This window comes from Lonchura striata, chromosome 1A, assembly GCF_050655825.1.
Source record: "Lonchura striata isolate lonStrDom1 chromosome 1A, ASM5065582v1, whole genome shotgun sequence".
Taxonomy (NCBI): domain Eukaryota; kingdom Metazoa; phylum Chordata; class Aves; order Passeriformes; family Estrildidae; genus Lonchura; species Lonchura striata.
Window position 1 is genome coordinate 26,226,925 of NC_140741.1, and position 20,912 is coordinate 26,247,836.

At 43.3% G+C, this 20,912-nt stretch overlaps 1 protein-coding gene and 1 long non-coding RNA gene across 5 annotated transcripts in view; one reads left to right on the plus strand and one right to left on the minus strand.

Moving 5' to 3' along the window:
* The window catches only part of CACNG2 (calcium voltage-gated channel auxiliary subunit gamma 2), a 68,394-nt gene that overhangs the window by 12,592 nt on the left and 34,890 nt on the right, over nucleotides 1-20,912 (minus strand). The window lies entirely within an intron of this gene.
* On the plus strand, nucleotides 360-17,270 carry LOC146763416 (uncharacterized). The gene is made up of 2 exons (XR_014952024.1): nucleotides 360-8,017; nucleotides 14,432-17,270. It is a non-coding gene; the product is annotated as an uncharacterized LOC146763416 (long non-coding RNA).

The window sequence follows — 20,912 nt, forward strand, 5'->3', positions numbered from 1 at the left end:
TTCTGCCTTTTTTAGCCCTCCTCCTCACTTACTCTCTGCAATCATCCCTGACAATCACCTGGTAAAGGAGAGGGGGCTAACGACAGAAGGATCATGTAATCATTTAAGTTGGAAAAGATGTCCAAGATCATCGAGTCCATCCTTTGACTGATCACCATTGTGCCAACTTAACCAAAGCACTAAGTGCCATGTCCAGTTGTTTAATGAACCCTTCCAAGGATGGTGACTCCACCACTTCCCTGGGCAGCCCTTTCCAATGCTTTACCACCCTTACAGTGTGATGACCACACGTGCTGCTGGAGGTGACTCAGGTCCCTCCTGTAGAGCCTCAGCAGTGCAGGAGTGCAGGAGAGCCCATCCCACCCCGGCATTGCCCGCATGGTGCCTTGCAGAGCTCTGCTGCAGCAGCCAAGGGGGCCCACGCTGTGCTAGGGCTGGACTCTGCAGTGCTGTCAGCCTGGAAGCGCTTTGCATTATTCCTTGGAGGTGGCAGCCTCCCCTCCTTCCCACCCTGCTCGACGCTGCTGCTGCTGCATGCTGCTAAGTAGCCCATAGACTCTGCCTCAGAGCTGGCTACAGCTATTCCATGTACGTGGGTGGAGATGCAGTGGTAGCAAAACCTATTATTAAGATTATATGAAGATTTCCATTTATAAACACCCTCTTTTTACAGGGTGGTAACTTTCAAAAATATCTTTGCTGTGGCTTGAAATTTCCCGTGCTTTGTCACAGGCAGAGAAGTGAGATTGGCTGGGAAAATTGGGCAAAGGCTCTTGAATGCATTTTGGTGCAAACGCAAATGCAGCATGTTTGAGCTTTACAAACAGAAACATTGCAGATGGCTGGATTTCAGGGTCTGCTAGAAATCTGTCCAAGTCACAAAGGAAAAATCTCAACATAGCAATAATAAAAATCATTCAAAAAAATCCTTTTTTGCAGACACCCAGTACAAATGCCTCCCACAGTAAACAAATGCCTCTGTTTCCTAGACTTCGCCAGAATCAAACCTAGGCTGAATTTCTTCTGAAAATAGTATTTAACACAAAAATGTATTAGGCTCATCTAAATCATTGAAAGCTGTGGATTACTGTGCTACTCCTAATGTTCTATTTCTCACATTTGCCTTTGGCACTGACATTGCAAATAATTTTATATATGCACATGTAACAAATGCGTGATTTCATTTATATGTCAATTAAATAATTTAGTTTTTATAATGATATTTGTCTGTATGATTCAACGAATGAGTAAAGCAGGAACAATATTTTGGTTCCTCAGCAGAGAGATCAGAAACTATTTCTACTGCTGTTAGAGTGACTAGTGTCACTATAGGAAGGAAAAATATATGAACCTTCTGTCTTACAAGACCTATACCAGTTTTCAAGGTATATTAGCTGAGTTAGTAGAAGTACTGCCTTTGCCTTGCAAGAAGAGACAGAACTAGATTTGAAATGAGCTGGCAAAAAGAAATAGAATTGAGAAAAAGGCTTGTAAGTGATTGTGCTCAGATGTGGTAACATGATGTTGGGTTTCAAATTTGAACAACATAAATTAAGTGCTGGACCTGCTGTGGGGAGGATGGAGTAATAAAAGCAGAAGTTGTTTAGGACATGGAGAAAAGTCCAAGCAAAACAGGAAGGGCAAGTGAAAGAAATAAAGAAATTAGAGATGATGAAAAAAAAAAATCTATCAATTTGTAGCAAAAGCATTTATATGTGTGTTTGTGTTTAACGAGTCAAATGTGACACTACAACTGTGAGCCGAGTAACAGGAAGGGTGATGCAATTATCTGCAGTGAGAGAGAAATGATGTGCATAAGGTGTGGGAGGAGAGGAGATGCTCCATAGCTACCACAGGCAATCCCAATCCACGGCTGCACATCCAGATGTGAGAGGAAGGAAGACACTAATGTAAGCCTGGATGGAAAGGGGTGAAGGAAGTATTTAAGAGCCAGTTCTTCTGTTTTGTGTTTTTTTTTTCCTTTTCCCTATCATGGCAACAATATTGTAACTAGGACAGTTTTTGCATATAGGGTTACGACATCAAACTTTCAGAAATCAGAGCATGTAAACAACATCCTACCTGGATGAGGACATAAGGACTGAACCATCTTAAATTTGGACTCAAAGACCCTTAGCTCAAATGGATTAATCTTTCCCCAGAAGTATGTAGAGGAAAATAACACTCTAGAAAAATTTATGATTTAGTTCATCCTATTGTGATGCATTTTTCTGCTCAAATGTAACTGTGTTGCTGGTCTATGAATGTGCACCAGAGGACAGAGACAGGCTCACCTTCTACAGCAGGTCATGTTTTGGATCAGTGATGAGACTGTAACTCTTGTGGTCACTGGAATTAACTGTGCACAGACATGGATTTATAGGCAAGAAAAGAGGGCAAACCAGCCCTCCTTACATGGTGAAAAGTGTCCTGCACAGCCTGGGATGAGCCACAAGCTGCATATGTCTTGGTACAGTTATGAGCTGAGCCCCTAACTCAGCAGAAACCAAGGCTTAGCTATTCCTAAACTCCAAATCTTGAATCTTGCAATTGTAATGTTGTGTTCACAAGGCTTTTTGAATGCAATTTCCTTAGTCATTTTTAAATTATGAAGGAGGAGAAAAGGCATTTAGAATCTTTCGTCTCCAACTCCACATTGCATTTGTCTCTGACATATCCAGCTGGATCTATAGGGAGACACTGTCCTCAGTTAAACTGTTGTAAATCTAGTGTGACTCTGAGCTGTTCCTTCAGCATTTAAGGCCACAACTAAGAGAATAATTAGTCTTGCAGCTGTTAATTAGCTTATGAAGTATGTGGTGTGCTTTAGGGTCCTTCAGAATGCAAAGCGCTATATAGAAATTATTATTAGTTATTAATAACAAAAATACCCAAGAACCCCAGGGAAATAAGCCAAAGAATGGAACAAGTCAATGACAGAGGCAGCTTTTAATCCATCCTCCCTCTTCTGTGCTACTTAAGCTCTCCTCCCCCTTCCCCTCCGAGGCTCAGACACATGGAGGAAGGGAGAGCCCACCATCACACATGTTTAGCAATTTGGCAGTCTCAGCAAGTCTCCTGTGTTCTCCCACACAACATCATCAGCCTGCAGTAGGAATTGTGAAATCTGTAGCAGAATTGACACCCAGCAGTAGAAATTTTTGGGAATAACAGTGTGTGGGAATTCCTCAGCTTGCCTCTCATGGAAAATTGCAATCCTGCCTAGTCGTCTTCAGGTTTTTCATTTCATTGCCCTCCCTTCCTCTGGGAAAATGAGAAGATAGGCACTGCTTGCTTTCTTTAAAGGTGAGAGATAAGACCCCCCACAGATGAGAACTGGGGGTCCATTTGCTGTTGCCTGAGCTGGAGCGAGTTGCTCCACTGGAAATTCACCACCTGTTGTAGCCATTCCAGGCCAGGAGATGATTGTGAAGTCTGTTTCAGGTGAGGAAATAGAACAAGGGAAAGGCTGGACTTTCTCTAGCTCTTTTTTGCCCCAGGGAAGCCAAAGCCCTTCATGCAACACTGGCAGAGGTCCCGCAGCGCGGTGGCTCTGCAGATGAGCGTGGCAGCCATTACGCGCTCACTGAGCGCACACACTTCCCTTGGAGAGTGGAGGCGGCTTTGCCCACGCAGGGAATATTGGTTATCCCTCAGTCTGTTCAGGAAGTACGCTGGGATTTTTGCTGTCCCTTCAGGCAGCCCACCAGAGATGGCCAGGAGGGAACTGGGCGTAGGATTTCCTTGGCAGAAAGCCCTGCTGACTGCAGCGCTTCAGGTTGAGCTGCAACGTGCAGCGCCATGCGCTCACGGAGCTTTTCTGCCCTGTGTCCTTTATGCCCTGGAATGCACCACCTACAAATTAGAAAATGAAAGCATTGGGGAAGAGGTCAGGACTTTCCAATTTTGCAATTTCCTCTGGCAGTCACTACATCTCACTCTCCAGCACTGGTGTTTTGGGAGAAGCCTGACCCAGAACAGATACCCTGCTGTGCTCTGGGGAACACGCTGGGATGAAGGCACTGTGAGTGTGCTGAAGGTCTTCAGGATGTTCACTCCTGGTGAATCCAGTCCCGACCTGGACCATGCTCACAAAATTATCCAAAGCCTCCCAAATGTTCCTAAACCAATAAGGAATAAGAAACGTGAAGGAAAAGAGGGCAGGAAGAGCAGAGGACTGATCTGATGCATAGTAAGCCCCTTCCTACTGACAGCTGAGGAGGAAGCCAGTGGTCCTGAGCTAGCCACTTGCAGAAAGGGTTAGTCATGTCTTCAGGATGGGGACAGCCTCCACTGCAGTCCCTCCCCAATCAACCTGAATGCTGAATCCAAACATGGATTAATATTGTTTCTTGCATTTCCCAACTATGCTAGGATTTGGAATTTGAAGAGTTGTATGGATTTGCACGTATGGGCTCCAAAACATTTTAGGCTCATAGCTCCCTGTGCTTATTTAGGTGCAAGTGCTGGCAAGGCAAATATCCAGAGTAACAACCAGACTGGTTGTTGAAAGCTGTAGGAAAGCATTTCCCTCTTGCTGAAAGAGCCAGGACACAGAGTTTGCTTTGTTATACACATTATGCTTATTTTTCACTTGGGTCACTGGAGTTCAGAAAATGTTGATAAACATAGCTTATATCCCACAGGGCCATGCAGGGTAGCTGTGAGTCTGATCAAATTGCCTTAGCACAGCTATGCCGAGGCTCCCAATGTCTCCAAACAAGCTACTGCTGTTCTAACTTGCTGCTTTACTCATAATCCACATCAAATACTGGGTGTTAAAGTAGATATTGCACAGATTTGATTTTAGGTCCCTTTCTATGCAGCTCAGCAAAAAACAAATGCCAAGCCTTGCAAGTATTGTTAGCTTTTAGAAGCTGTTATTAGAACATTAATAATTTTATTATTGCTATTTCCTCAGGGTTGCGGGTACCCTGGTGATTTACAAGAAAACAAAGTGATTTGGCCCTCTCCTTAAGCTTTTACAACAAAAGTTAGACTTAAGCACAGCACTGGGCTTATTTAACAAGCAAACAGTGCCAGCAGGGTGTTTGGAAAAGGGAGCAGCACAGGATCATGAGATATTTACGATTGTGTGCACGTGTATATCCTGTTAGTTTATGCTGGCTTTTAAAAAGAAAACCATAGAGGGGAAAGGTGTGCTAGACTTAGGGATAATGCCTGCAAGAAAAACAAGCAGAGGTCAGCGAGGGAAGGATGATTTGGAAAGGGGAGGCTGAAGGGAAGGCTGCAAAGGAGGAGTGTGAATCTACCTGTGGCACAGCCAGGGAAGGCATACGGGGGAGCAGGTACTACTGCTCAGTCATAATAACTCTTTTGAAGCTTGACTGCAAGTCGTGCTGCTCCACCAATATTTTTTCATCCACTGAGCACACTAATTTATTGCAGAAGAATCTGTAGGTGTGAGCTATGTGCTAAGGCTAATCTCTGAAGCATTTTCAGCTACTCTACGCACAACATTACTCTTGAGTCCCAGGGAGGAGGCTATTCATAATGGAATAAAATTTACTCACAATACTAGACTGGGGAATATTATTTTTAATGGGATCTGGTCCAGTTACACTCAGTTAGAAACCTGAAAGGCTGTTTCAGGGTTTTGAATCACATCCAAGCAGGTACCAAGCCACTTTCTATGTCCTGGATTGTACTACCTGGAGACATATCCATCAGAGCTTCTTGTACCAAATTGTACCTCTGTACTCCCCACTTACACCACACATGGAATAACGTAGGTCTCAGAACTGAAACTTCTCTGCTTTAAAGTCTTTAACATGAGAACTTGTCTCCTAAGACTGCCAAAACCCAAATGCCTTTCATATTTGCCCACTATTCCTTAGAAAATATTTTCAGTTCTCCACTGGAATCACTGGTCTGAAGTACCAGCCCCTTTCTCAGTTTCTAATTTACTGCTATAGCTGCAGCAGTCTGTGAAGTAACAACAAAAGTTGTGCTGTGTCTTAGATCTTAACCTCATTCTCTTACCTTTGAACTCAGTTGCCAGACAAGAAAAGTGCCAAGATCAAAGAACAATCAGCAGCATCTCAGCCTCACTGTGTGTTTGTCTTTCCATGAGTAAATTCTTTTTTTTTTTTTGTCTGTGCCACAGACACTGCTGAAAGTCTTTCTTTCTTGAAGTTGGTCAGCATTTTCCAATGAAAATTTCTCAGAAGGTAGCAGGGACTTTGACCTGGTCACCTGAATCCCAGGGGAATAAAGTGAATTCCTGAACTATTGGCTTAGCAACAATTTCAGTGCATCTAACTTATGGTTTTTGTTTAAACAAAAAAAGGCATAAAAAACAATCTTTTTCCCACCACAGTGTAGAACAGCAAGTTTTATAAATCCAGACCTCTGTGGGATGGGTCCAGCCTGGTCTCTGCATCTGCTTGACTTCTTGTCAACTACCACACACCTTGCTCAGCAAATGTTTGCAGCTTCTCTGTGGGTCCTGTTGGGACAGACATGGCTGCTGAAGGCACAGCTGGCCAGCTGTTCCTTGGGCACCACTTGGCCACTTGACTTACACTTGACACACCTCAGTCTACCAGTCTGTTCCTTCAAACCTGACCTCTGAAATCCATTGTGCACCAACACCTCTTGATCAGCACAGCCTTGGAAGGTGCTGGCCTCAGTTTTGCTGAGCCAACACTAGAGTCAACCTCAAACATGGAATTCAATCTGTGCATTAGTCTCTGGTCCAAACTGTCTCTCATGGAGACCCTTTTATTGAATGTCTAAATGAGTTTTGGCCAGGCTGGAACCAAAACCTTGCAGGTTTCCTCTTGTTTCCTGTGTAACCTGACATAACAAATGGATTGTGCAAATGCCTCTTGAGAGCTGCCCTCCACTCCTCTTGAAGGGCTCTTCTTTTTCTGTAGTGCACTTCACAGTGCGCTGCAGAGCAGAGGCCATGGACACGTCAAAGAGAGAATGAACAACTTTGCCTAACCCCGGGACCCTGTAACAACCCCAGCACTGGAGATTCCCCTACAGGGTGTGGGAGGGGTGTGGGTGTGGAGAGAAGAGGGAGCATATCCTGACAAGCTGGAAGCCTTGTGTATAGAATACCTGTGGAGACTGGCAGGGAAAGCAAGCAAGCTGGGACTGGATGCCTTCCAAGCACCAGAGCAAAACTGAGTCTCTCAGTGGAGGATGCTAAATTTTGACAACGGGAAAGAAACAGATAGACAAGGGGTGAGTGGGAGGGGAAAGCCTTTCCCTGATAATGCTGTCTGCTTGTAGCTTTAAGCATTATTATGCATTTTCACATGCCATCATGTGTACACAGCATTTTACTGGCAGCTAAACAGGCAAAATTTGGTCCCCAGGATTTTCCAATACAAAGATCCCAGCATGTGGGGCACTCGCAAGTGAGGATACCCAGCTCTTCAGAAGAGGCTCTCAGCAGCCATTAGGTAGCAGCTACAAGGCCTGGATCCTGCTCCAGATGAGGTCAGTGGGAAACAGTGGGGACAAGAATAGGCCTGAGACTTGCAGGATGAAATGAGGGAAGAAAGTGCCTGAGAAAGGTCACAGGCTGAGTTACGGCATGTTCATATCTTGTTTGCTCCCGGCTTTAGCTGCATATCTCTGAATCATTCCTCACTCCAAAGATGTAATATAGTAAACAAAGTTAATAGTCAGAAGGGGCAAATCTTGCCAAGGGCATAGGAAAAGTGGAAGTCATTAACACAGGAAGACTAACTGCAGTAAATGAGTCCTGAGGGCAGGCACAAGGGAGGTGAATAAGGTTGTTCAGTGGAAGGAGGGGAGAGGACAGCAGGAGAGGAGGAGCGGAGTCATTGCTGCAGGGCAATGGAGGGGGCTGGGGAGGGGCAGATGTGCTGAGTGAGCATGGGAGAGGACACAGGGAGCAAGTTCCAAGGGAGCCACGTGAGGCCTTGAAGATGAAATGAGAACTGAACTTTGATGTAGAAGGAGTCTGGAAGTCAGCACAGGGATTCAAGAAGAGAGAATGACACAAGTGGAACAGCAGGTAAGGAAAAGATAATGTAACTGCTGCATGCTGAGTGTGTTAGTGTGAGTATTAAGCCTCCCCTACAGTCCTGCTGGGCCTTTCTGGCTCTGAGAATTGAGCGGGTTTGTGCTTGCATGATCTGGTCTAAACAGCTGGGTAAAACATTTTCCCTTTATTGCTTTTGCCTAATCAATCATCCACACATCAGGAGTGTTCATTCGTTCGGGAGGCAGTGGCAGGGAGAAGGCTGTCTGTGAGTGGTGGGATGGGTGCCATCAGAGCAGCAGAACAGTGTCACTGAGGGGCTGAGGACCTCCCATCACAGCCCAGAAGCTGTAGGGTGCAGAGCATTTCTACAGAGAAAAGTTGTGGGATTTCCTCCAATCTCATGGCTTCCCCAAAAGTTGATCAAGGGGATAATCCCAGCAGTAGAACATTTCTCACACTCTGCGGGTTCCAAAGAAGATCAATACTGCCGTCTCTGTTGTTTATTGCATCTTCCCTAGGTCATGTCTTGTCAAGGGTGTTTCCTGCAGGACAGAACTGCCAGAATAAGCAGGAAACATTTCTGTTCCTGTGGCTTCTTCTGGAACAAGCTTCATCTCCCATCTCTGAAACCTTGAATATATTCTATGTGGTTTTTTTAACAACTCATCTCTCCATTCTCTTTTGAAGAAATTTTCTACATGTGAATTTCTTCTATTTTCTTTCCTCCCATGATGTTTTAGACTTCTTAGTTTCTAGCTTATTGTTACAACTGTGATGACTTTCTTCTTGCTGCCCCTCCCTCTTTCATCTTCCTTCTTAACTATTGGCATGCAGTTTCTCAACTGCAGTTTCCTGATCTCTGTGCCTCAGTCCTAAATAGTTCAACTTTTCCTGCCCTACCCAGTGCTGCCTTGCTTAATTTGCACCAATCCCTGTTGTCTTTTAATTTCAGAATTACACTAAACCTTTGATTCCCTTCAAGCATTTTCCTCATATGCCTATTAGTGCTCATCTGCAGTTTGACTGGCTCTCTCCTTTCATCTCTCTGTCCATTATGGCAATACCTGCAGTGCTGAGTTAATCTCAGTTTCTGTCCAACACCATCTTAATTGAAAACCAAACCCAAACCTAAACAAAGTCCATTACTTCAGAATCTTCTTCAGGATGCTTTAGCAAGTCTCTGATCCTCAATTGTTTGAGTTATACTTTTAGGAACAACAGTATGAATCCATCCTTCATATCTACCAGGAGACTTAGGACAGCTTATCAAGGATAGTGTTGCTATTCCTTCTCTGCCCTTCCTCCCTGTTCCTCTGACACCACTATTATTCCTGCCCACCCATGTTGTCTTCACCTCTTAGCTCTTTTCCAGACAGTATACTTTTCCCATCTTTCAATCATAGATTTCCCTGATTCATATTGTTTAGACTTAACAGCCCCCTTTCCTGAGCCTTTCTCATACCTTTCCTCCTACTCTCTTTGCAGCTCCAGAAACATCTCACATAATTCAGTCGCTCAAGAAAACAACTACTTCTCTTGACCCTGGTACCTCTCATCATTTAGGCCTATCTCTTTACTCTCTCTTTTTACTTTACTCCAGTGTGTGTTTCCAGTAATTCCATAGCTTCTGGTACTCTGCTCAGATCTTTGAAAAGAAGCCATTATCTGCTGTGTCCTCAGGCTCCTCCATCGACACCGCCGTTCCACTTAACAAGCACCCAGAGCCTCCTTATTCTTCATAGAGCACTTAAGAGAGTCACTCCCTGCTATCTCTCCTACATGACTGTCCTCATCCATTTTCACTCCAGGTTCATGCAGACCGCAGTGCAGGAATCTAATGATCTCCTCTTTGCTAATGATGCCTGGTCCCATTTCTTTTTTTACCTCGTGGCAGCCTTGTGAAATGGTTGCCCACTCCATCCGTCTCGAGGTATTCATTGTGATGAAGGTACTGTCGTTTCTTAGCAACTGCTCAACTTTCAAGTGGTTCTTCGGATGGGGATGCCTCTTCCGTGCTGGGATCCCTTCCCCAGGGATAAATGATGCTTTAAATTTTTTTTCTTATAAAAATCCTAATTATGCCTAACACTTATACTGCTTTTCACTCATAGAGCTCAAAGTATTTTGCAAAATCAGTAAGCATTGTTTTCTCCATTGTAGAAACAGAAAAGCTGAGTCACAGAGACACTAGGGCAAATATTTTCATGTGTTCATTCATTTTATGCATCTTCATTTCTGGGAACCCAGTCTGAAATAACTTAACCTAATTGCTTTGCTATAGGACATGAAAGGGAGCAGTAGGTCTTGAGCACCTTTGAAAAATACAGAATAGAACAGTAGGTGCAAAATATCTCAGATGAAGCACAGAGAACTGAGTACCTATGAAAATGTAGTTGTATACCATCTGATCAAGACCACAAAGAGCTCCCTTACTTCTGACATCAGAGCCAAAGACCTCCATTCATGAGCCTACTGCTGCTTCAGGGTCTTCTTTCTGCCTTAAGTGGTGGAGAGATGTGATGGCGCAAAGCATCAGGGTATTTTAGAAGTTTCAGAGTAACTCTTCATGCTGTGACATATTCATACCTTCTCAGTTAGTTTTTTGTGTGTTTTTTTTTTTTTCTTTCTGTGAGGAAGATAGAAAACAACCCTGTCCTAGAAGAACTGGTGGACTAGTAGCTAGACTTAATATTGAAATGGTGGAAACTGGTTCAATATTCTTATCACCCAGCAAAGACTTCCCATGTTCTACATGAGTTCATTAAATATTTGGTTCTTCTGACTGCTTCTTCTCTCCTTCTGGCCAGTGAGTCCATTTCAGATCTAAGCAACCTTTTCAACTGAGACTAGAAAGTATCTTCCTGCAGACTGTCAGCTTCAACAAACTACCATTCACAGACAAAAAAATGTGTTTCTGTAAAAAATTTCTGTGAGCTTTATCGTCCACATTAATGTCAGTAGTACTCAAATACACACCGTTTTATAACTGCATTGGCTTGTCTATGCTTACCTGCAGCCTCTCTTCCCTAAGGAAGTTTCTGGATTCATATCAGCTTTTCTCAGTTAACTTCTTCACGGATAGAATAGTTCCTCAATCGAAAATGCTTCAAATAATCATTAGAACTTTTCTGCCGCTGTTTGAAACCCATTTTGCATATGTTGTGTAATGGCTGATGAACAACTCGACATGACCCAAGAGTGTGCACTCTCAGCACAGAAAGCCAGAGGAATCCTGGGATGCATCAACAGGAATGTGGCTGGCAGGGCAAGGGAGAGGATACTCCCATTACTCTGCTCTTGTGACCTCACACCTGGAGTGCTGTGTACAGTTCTTGTGTCCCCAGCATAGGAAGAACATGGAACTTTTGGAGCAAGTCCAGAAGGGGGCCATGAAGTTGATAAAAGGACTGGAGCACTTCTCCTACAAAGACAGGCTGTGGAAGTTGAGGCTGTTCAGCCTGGAGAAGAGAAGTTTGTGGGAAGACCTCATTCATTTTTTCAAATCCCTCTCCTTTGTTTTCCAATCTGGTTTGTTCCAATCTGTGCCATTACTCAAATTTCTCTGCTAGCAGGGGCTTCCTCAGTGTCCTACACCTTCAGTTGTTGACGTGTCTTTTTCCAATACTGCTTCCTTTGCCTGGACTAACATCTCTCTCTCTCTCTCTCTCTCTTTCCCTCCCCCCTGTCTTGATTCCAATTGATAACAGATTTGTTTTTCAGTTGTTTTTTTAAACTTTAGTTCTGGGTTTTTCCACTGTGAACCCAAGCCAGCCTGAGTTTTTCTACCACTCAGTACAAATGTTACAAAATATAGGATTGGTAAGTAATGTAAAACTGTGATTCCATGCATGATCAACAGAAAGTCAAATTTCTTTTGAAGAGCCTGGGAGATACCCACTTCCTCAAAACCATTAACAGTCTCTCCCATGTGTTTTAAAATAATTCTTGAAGGAACATAATAGCTTCCCTTAATTTGTTTGTTGATTGACTTTTTTTTTTTTTTGACAGCACAAGGGCAATTCAGCCTCTGGCTTGTTTGCTAATCCGTTTCTGCCAGCATGGCTCTAATATATGAGATGTGAATTCTAGTTATTTTCTAACTGGAGACATGTACTCAATGACTTTTATCCTATGCCATCAACGGAAAATGGAAAATATTTGGGTTTCCAGTTCCCCCACAAAAGAAAGAATGTAATAAAAATATGCCCAAAAGCCCAGATTATTTTGCAGCTTTCTTTCATACAAAAATTTCCAGTAACAATTTGATAGTTGCTTTAACTTGTTAGTAGTAGTGTCTCATCAGAGTGAATACTTTTTGGTTATAGAATCAACATTTGCTTTTTACAAACATGTTCATGTAAATTTTGCCATTTGAGGGAAAATCTATGCCAGTAAATATGTTTCTGGAACTGTCACAGAAGGCAGACAAATGGAGTGGGAGCACAATTGAAGCTAATTTGTTTAAAGTAAACTTAATTAACATACACAAATATTTTGTGTGATATTTACTAAAACCTATGTTCTTGCCCATCAGATGACAACTATGCAATTTTTGCAAAGTAAAACAGATGTATGAGAGCCTAACCTGTCCCTTCAAATGGTAGGAGTTAACCAACACTAGGGGATGTACCAGACTGAGTTTTTGTTTAAAGGCTAGTCTTTTGTTTAAAGGGTAGTTTAGAGGTTAGTCTTAAAATTCAGGTCTCACACACTTTTCACTCCAAATGCATGTATACACTCAGTCAAAGTTTGACTGAATCCACAGAATCCTTCTTTGATGAAGAAAAAGGGACTGCAGAATCAATACTTTAATGATAGGAAGAGGGTATGAATAACTCCCTTCTTTTGGTGGAAATATATCAGCTTTCTTAATTATTGGTCTGTCCAACTATGTTTCTTTCCTTGGTTGCTACAGGAATGCTGCTGTTGTAACACAGGATAATTTTAAAGGTGCTATTAAGGAGCACCACATCTCTATCTTGTTTATTGGACAGCAAGGGAAAAGTGTGGAGGAGTCCAGCAGAAGTTAAGGTGGTTTAAGCTGTGTGAGTTACACGCTGGCAGGACAGGGAGAAAGCTACATTACAGCAGCTCACACTGCTTTGGATTCACTCAGTTCAAGCTGTGAATGCAACCAAATATATACATTTTGCTGGCATTTTTATTAGTTATAGATTTCCATCTTTTCCACCCAAGCCAGTTAAACAGCTTGTGTAGCTTGCTGGGTAAAAAGCCTTTGCTCCTGAGTGGGGAAGTCCTGGAATTAAACCCCGGATGTTTTATGCAGTGAAATGGCTGCAGCACAAAATAATGGCTATAGATAAATAAAGTTGGTATTCGAAATTTATGTTGCAAACATCTGATGAACTGTTCAAAAGAGAGATGACAGAGATGAGAGTGTCATCACATCTAGCTCTGGATCGATCATGCCACTGTACACCATTACATGCCTAACATATAGATTATAAGCCAGCCGTGAACTGATGAGCAGCCCTGCAAATCACTCATATTCCAAAAGGAGCAAACCAAGTGCTCCTCATGGTGCATGCTGGTGAATGTGAGCAAACAAGTCTGGGCCTGTTTGCAGAGCCATATGACCGGGTTCCTCTGCTACACAGCATCAGGTTTGGAATACAGCATTTCTGTCTAACATAGCCCCGTTTCCTAGCTGGTCTGAGAAGCCAGCTCCTGGCAAGTGGGATTAATGACACGCTGATATGCATGCCTGCAAGGAATTAAGGGAGGTGACAGTAAAAAGGAGATGCCTGTGACCGATGCACTCACTTCTATGTCAAAGGGAGAAGCTTCTGATCATACAAGAGGCCCAAGCTGTTACCAGGGGTCTGCTGTTTGCAGCTTCATGTCTGCAGCATCACTGTGCAGTACCCAGAGGTGCAGCCTTGCTGGGAGCTCGGGGTTTGGAATGGCTCCTCTGGCTGCAGGTTTGACTGCCCTGACCAGGCTGATCCAGTGGGCAGCCTAAAGCCTGCTTTGTGTGTTTGTCTAACATGTATCACAGGAGGAGGTACTGCTTTATGAAATACACTTTCTAATTGCAACCCAGGGTTTTCCAGACCAGTGGCATTGGCTGACAGACGTTCATGTGGTCCCAGATTGCCTTTTACTGTGTTTCTCATCCTCATATTTATCAAATAAACCATTGAACTATTGAGCAGCTCTGGCTGACACATTTTTGCAGCTCTGAGACCTACAGCACATGATCCTCAGTATATGGGGACTATGATCTCTTGTCATATTAAGGGAAAAAAAGGGGTAGTTTTTGTCTGAAAACATCTGAATTGGTTCGTGTTGCTCTTAAAACTTTCTGCCTACTTGGCACTGCATGATGAGAGTTGTATTCTTGAGCTGTTGTGCAATTTCCCAAGTAAGGAGCCAAATAAATGGGATTTCAGAGGAATATTTTTTGTTTGTTCTTCCTGACAGGACATTATACCTCAGTGGAAGAGTTCAAATCTGGTAGCATCTATGCTGACCAAAGACCCCCTGCCCCAGGACTCTGAGGATGTGATATGATACGGTGATTTATCCAGCCTAATGCTTTGCCAACAGTAAGCAGTAAGTTCCTGTTTCATGCACAGAAGCCTGTAAGAGTTAGCTCATAAAGAGAAGTCCACCCATCCCCAGGACAGAGGGGAGCCCCCTGTGCATTTGACTTCAGGGACTAGAAACAGTGTGTGTGGGATTTCACCAGCTGGTGCAGAGAAGCACCAGACATGTTCCCATGGGTTCAGAGACTTCAATTCGCACACAGTGAGCTCCCAAGGAGCTTGATTCTGCAGAGCACATTTTCCTACATCTCTCACCCTCTGGCTACTCTCTCGTTACTATGATAAGATAGATTAAACACTGCTACCTCTTTTCTTGTGTGCACAACTTAGGAAAAGCCATACAAGGTATTTCCTTTGGCTTTCTTACAAGCATGTGGCCCGAGCGAGGCTTACAGCTTGTATTGATTTGAGATCCAACATGGGCTATTTTCAGTTCTTGATTGGTACCCACTGAGGACTGCCAGGGCGAGGAGATGGGATAAGTCTCAAAAGTGTGATGCACAAACCACTAAGATGGAAGTATAAATTTTTAAAAACCCATATGTCTCTGGAACTTTGGGCATAGCTGTTCTTCGGTGATACACCACATTCACTTGGAGTTCTGCTGGGATGTGATATCCATGAAACCTGGCTGCAGCTGAGTAAAGCCCTGAACAAACTGGCCTGGCCTCACCGCTGACCTGGCTTTGAGCAGTAGCTTAGACTAGAGAATTTGTGAGGTTCTTTCCCACCTGAATGCTCCAGTTATCCTATGATTCAAACTCAAATACCACACACAAATGTCTGTTCAATCTTTTCCTTATTGATATCCCTTGCACTGTGTCTAGAGGGTGTATATATACAAGCACAACTGGAGGTGAAGTCAGTGCTATGCCATTGCAAAGCCTGGAAATAGAGTGATTCAATACATACACAACATGGTAATGACCAGACTATAAGCACCTATGGAGCAACTCTAAAATTTCATTCTACCACAGGATCCAGCTGCTGAAATTTGTCTTATAACTAGAACTTACAAGGTGAAAAGGAATTGGATTGAAAAAGATATACAGGGAAAAACAGACTTTCTCAAACTGGCAACATGTTGACAGATTTTTGTCAGTGCAACATATAGTAAAGTAAAAGAAGCTTCCATGCTAGTCTAAACATAGGAAATTGAGGAGTGCTCCAGCAGATCCACCCCACTGGCTGATTGTGATGTTCTTCAAAACTGGTGAAGTCTCTGAGAATATTTTGGGATGGAAGCCCAGGCTTCCAGGCTCACTTAAGATTTATGGTGCATCATTATTATTTTCATTATTATTGCAGTTGTTGTTATTATTATTTCCAACTTACCAGGGAAGCTGAATCAGAAAAAACAACTGAAATGGAATTCTAACTCAGGCCAGAGATGTTTTATTCAGCTTTGGTTGACCATGGATCTCATCACATTTGAGAAGAGCAGGAAAATTGGAATCTGAGAATCACAGTGAAGCAATCTCAACAGCCAAAAAACAATGCACTTCACTGCACGTTACTGCATTCTGATGGGAAGTAAAACAAACACCTTGTAGTTTGCATGAAAGTGCAGCAGGAATCCAAAATCTATTGACTTCTAAAACCACCAGTAAGCCCCAGTTCTTCACCTATACAGCCTGGGGCATAAACTTCCCTCAGAGGCATATTTCTGTGCATGCACTTACTGTAGAAGACAGAATTGGGATTATCAGTTTTGTCCCTTCTCCGGTGGGGCTTGTACAAGTTCATTCCATTACTGCACTGATGAGACTGGTGCAAGCAATGAGGTCATGACTGCAGTTACCTTGGACCTTCGAGGGTCTCTGGGGAATCATAGCCCTTTTCTCTAGGAATGCAGCTGCATGCTTTCAACCTGCATTTATCTTACAAAGCAGTGTGTCTCCATTTGAAGTTCTGCACAACAGGATTCTTCATAATGGACTTGACAAATCTGGGGCAGTGCACAGAAAATCTCCCTTCAAGGGAACAGGTTCAGGTGCACCAGCACTGATTTTCACTCTTCAGCAGATGGAAGGCTATTTAGAGGTGGAACACTGAAGATGGCATTATTTGCCAAGAGTTGCATTCCAGAGTTTAAAGGAAAGGATCTGTCAAACAGAGAGGTTATGCTGGTAAGAAACTCCCAGACCACCCCAACTCCATTGCATCAGGAGGATTGAATGATCAGTGACCTTGAGCAGATGCTCCTCTAATGTGGATAGAGGCCATTGGGAAGACTTTTTGTAGCTGTGGAATGTGTCCAAGGAGAGATACAAGATGTATATAAGGAAATAATCTAAGACAAAACAAGAAAGTGTACAGCCATCCAAGCATCTGGAAAGAGGCAGCACTGGCTGACCTGATAGACTTGTTTGTATGTGCATGGTGAAGCCTGAAGATGAGCTGCCAGGGATGGCTGAGCACATTCTCTCCCTGAGGATTTCTGGATGGGATTCTCAGACTGGGATCTATCTCCCTGTGAATTCACTGAAGCATACACCAGTTCCAGACTCTGTTGCCATGCTCAGCGGCTTGTGGGAGAGGAATAGTGTAAAGACAGTTCTTGCCATGCTGGACTTAAGAGGTTGCTCTGAGAAGTGGGGTCATGTCAGGATCTTCACTCCTCTGCTGCAATGAGGAAAATGAACCAGGCAGATATAGAGTCCCAGGGATAGGGATGTATGACATACAGAATAAAGCTAAGGTGCTAAGATGAACATATTTCAACTTCTGATGAATAGTAAAAGGACAAAGATGAACAGGCTCTTCCATTTTTTTGACTTACCCTCCTGTTGTACTCTCTAAGGCTGCTGAGGTATTGCTAACTCACTGTGTTAGAATCTCCTTGTTAACTCTCCATGGAGTTAACAAGAGGAATGAGAGCACATTTGGGAAAAGGTAGAAAGAGAGAGAGTATGGAAAAGATCTTGGATAGAAAGCCAAGGACAAGCAAATATAGTCATGATGTTTTGGCTGGGACGTATATTGAATAATACTTCTGAGTTGCCCATAAACTCAAGATCCTCGCAGAGGGTGGATCTGGATGCTAACTCAGCATTTGTATGACATGAAGAGAATACCATGGGGATTCAGTCCATTTTCCTCATTAAAATGATCAACTCAAGTGAATTAACTTGGTTTCCAACTCATCCAACCCTAATCATCCTCCTTTGAAGTTCTCCTTCCTCATTCATGCTGTAATTGTGCCCTATATAAAAAAATCCAATGTATCTCAAAGGCAGCTGGAGTACAAACCACAGAAGGGATGTGGAGGCCTTTTATCCAAGACAGACTTACACTGAAAATTAATCCTGGTTTTGGACACAGTAATAGCTCTCAGATTAGAGAGACAGAAGAAGGTAGCATGGCTGGACTGCTAACTATGACTGTGCTTGCTGCCCTTGAAAGGCACTGATTCAGGGGACTTTGTTCACCCAGACTAAAATACTTGTTGAGTTGGAGGAAGGTAGAAAACCTTGTTCTGATGTTACATAAGCACATCGTGTAACTTAAACTGAGGGATCAGTTCAATTCTGTAACTCTGAGCAAGCATAACTGTAGTGAAATAAAATTGCTACAAGAAAGAGTGAGAAGGGGTTTAGAGACTGACTTTTCTGTCATATCTCTTGGGAAGAAAATCTCAGTGAAAGCCACCAGTATTAATGAAAGCCAATTGGAACTTGATAGAAATTATTTTGCTATTTTGTCAGCGTTGGTTGGAACACAGGGATTTAGGAAGATTTTCTTTGTAGAAGCACGTCTAGGAACACTGTGCTGTCTCCTCTGAGCTGTGAGATGCACAAGCCTTTGGGAATTTGTATTTCTCTCAGGATCTGGTTTGTATGCAGCTTTTCAGATTTTCATGGAAGACCAACAAACCCACATTACTGGCATCTGTTAACTGAATGAGAACACACAAGCCTAGATCCAAATCCTACCTACATGCCATGAAGAAACTAGAAGGATAGAAGGGAAATTCAGGTTGTCTGGAATGGCTGTCTTCTAAAAATAAGGTCTTCTAAAAATAAGGTAAACAAATACCTTATCACAGTGGGGTAAATTGCCAAATCCCAAATAATGGGCTTCAAGAAAATACTTCTCAGGATATCAAACAGGTCCTATCAAAGAAATGGCAAATGAGAAAGTAGCCTTTGTTTTCCACAGTCATGATGGGTCTAGGGGTAAGGGGCCACGGTTAGTGGGGACCAGCACAATATATAGGGGTCCCAGAGAATGGAGCACGCTACAGTTGAGTCATTTCCTAACTGCATTTTCTGGTATTGCACTTGGCTCTGACCAGAGCATTACATTGCTTTTTATTGGAAGCACACAAACATTCTCTCCCATTTGAAAGGAAGGAGAGGGAAGAGCTCAGCTGCAGCGAAGAATAGAGAAATCAGAGAGTGAGGGAGGGAGCTGTGAAGAAAAGAGCAGGTATAGTGCATGTCCGATGAGGTCCATCTGTTCCTCATTAACCAGATGTCTCCCACCCACCTCCTGAAGTGCCATTGACTGCGTATTGTCAGGACAAAAAGGGGATAACAATGCCACCATGGTGCAGACATTCATACACCAACAGGAGTCCTGCCACGCAGCCATCCCTCTCTCTACTACCCTTCCAGATTGGATGCCAAGTCCCTCTTTTTCATAATCAGCTTTTAAACAGTTACATCCTCATAAGGCTTTTGCATTGTAATTGCCATTTGTTTCATCCCACTCTGAAAATGGTGAGTTATTTCAGCCCACTTTACCAGAATCAGACCTTACTTCCTGTGTCATGACCTGCTGCAGCATTTAAAAGAGAAAGAAGTGAATACTTGCTTTAAAAAGTGGTTTTGACTTGCCAAACTTCATCATTTTAAGAGTTAGAGAGTCCTTGGATTCACACCTGTATCCCAAGTACAGCAGTAAATTTATGGACAATTCAACCTACTAAAGATTATTTAGAAATGCAGGCAGAAGCATAAATTATGTTGTTAGCCAAGGATCATTTATAATAAGAGCCCATCGAATCATCCTTACTCCAAGGGTGATCTGTGCACTGGTCCATGTGTGGGCATGTCAGCTCACAGAGGAAAACTCTCCCTTATTCTCTAGGCTGTATTCACAGCCTATTCATGGCAAGTCTTCCTTTGCCTCCATATCCCTGATGAAAGCAAAGCACTCTGTCCTCAACCCTCTAAATCATTCCACAGCACAGCTCATAAATTGTAGTGTGCAAATGGAGCATCTGCTGAGCTGCAGCCACAGATAATGTGATGCTTCCACCTATTTCCCTTTGTAAAAGCATGCAGGCTACGCTCTGCACTGGGCTACTGACTCACGTAACAGCTAGAAAATAGCCTGTGTCTTAATCTTGTAATTTTGCTCCAAGCTCCTGCACGCTGAACTTGAATCGCTGAAGGAGATCTGGGTGGGCATGTGTCCTCCAAAAGCAGCAGCTCTGAGCACTTGCCAGATGAGCAGCTGAAGGCCTCAAGAGCTTGTTGAGATAAATATCTGTACCTCTTTCAGAGTCACTGTACTTAGTGAGCCTGCAATGCTGCTAGAATATAGCACTAGGTTTAAAAGCCTGTTGAACAGCTGGTGCTGAGCCTCATGTTGATGTGAGACCTCTGCATGAGCTGCACACTCTCCTTGATGTCACGGTGTTATTACATTGCTGTCACTACGAGAGTAACTCCAGTGTGGATTCCTGCTCACTGTGAGGCAGAAGAGTCCTTCATACATGGACAGCAGTTGGTCCTTGAACCCTGGTGTGTGATGATTGAGATGGCACGCAGGGGCGGTGGGATTGCTGAGCCCTGTGCATGTTGCTAAAAGCTGAACAAAGCCAGGTAAAGATGGAAAGGAATAAAGAAAGACTTGGTAGAGCAACAAAACAGGAAACTTCATCAAGAGACAAGTGAGAATGGATGGCAGAGAGAAGAGTGAATGTTTTTTTAAAGAGAAAAGGCTCATTTGGTGAGGGGAATAACCATGACAACTTATGAGCTGGCATCAAAAGCAAGAGATCTCACGTTGAGTTAAAAGGCGAGGGAGCTGTTGGGAGGGACATTGTGTTTATTGTTTTTTCATTATCTGTTTTTCTTGAGAGGTTATGGGTTCAGACTTTATATGCAAATTTCATCTTTATCACAGATTTGTTACATCTGGCAGTGACTCTAAGTGAAAGGGTAAGCTCATGCCTCATTATAGGTTTCTGTGAAAGGCTGTATTTAAGCTACCTGGGGAAGTTGTGTGAGCCTGCAGGGAGAGGCAACTGCAGTAGGAGGTCAAGTTCTCAAGAAGGAATGGTCGATAGAGCTCTGTGCCCTTCAAACATCCCTGGAGATGCCCAGTCAGGTGTAGTACTTTTG